This window comes from Haplochromis burtoni, unplaced genomic scaffold, assembly GCF_018398535.1.
Source record: "Haplochromis burtoni strain Fernald_Lab_line unplaced genomic scaffold, NCSU_Asbu1 Contig_154, whole genome shotgun sequence".
In the NCBI taxonomy this organism is placed as follows: domain Eukaryota; kingdom Metazoa; phylum Chordata; class Actinopteri; order Cichliformes; family Cichlidae; genus Haplochromis; species Haplochromis burtoni.
Genome location: NW_024582515.1, coordinates 175214 through 175843, shown reverse-complemented (window position 1 = coordinate 175843; position 630 = coordinate 175214).

Below are 630 nucleotides of genomic sequence, written 5' to 3'. Positions count from 1 at the left end.
AAGATCGTATAGTGTAAAATAATTATCTTAAAATAAAGGGATTCATGATTAAATCCCAGTCCATGGCTTAGATCCTCCAGGGCGGCACATTAAAAGGTTTGCTGTGTCTCTCAGCTCGGTCTCAAAAGCATTGAGGAGATTCCAGGAGACAGCAGTTGCTCTAGGAGAGCTGACGAGGACCATAGAAGGTCCTTAAGAAATCAGCAGAACCGGTATCTACTCCTATGTCTGAGGAGGAACAGTGTAAGCACTGCCAGAGTTACAAATTTACCTCCAGCAGGCCACTGGTGTGAATGTCTCTGACCAAACAATGAGAAACAGATTTCATGATGGTGGCCTGAGGGCCCCACATGGGCTTGTGGGTCCTGTACTCACTGCACAGTGCTGTGGAGCCTAACTGGCATTTGTAGTTAGAGAAGTCACATCATCAAAGAAGATGTACTGTTAAAAAGAACTACGCACCTTGGCTAGATAATGAACTTAACGCTGCAATGTCAGAAAGCGATATAGCAAAAGTAAAAGCACATAAGTCTGTCAGTCCACAAGAGTGGGCAAGATATCGCTAGTTAAGAAATCAAGTAACTAAATTGAATAGGTGCAAGAAGAAAGGATTTTAAGCTAAGGGTATAC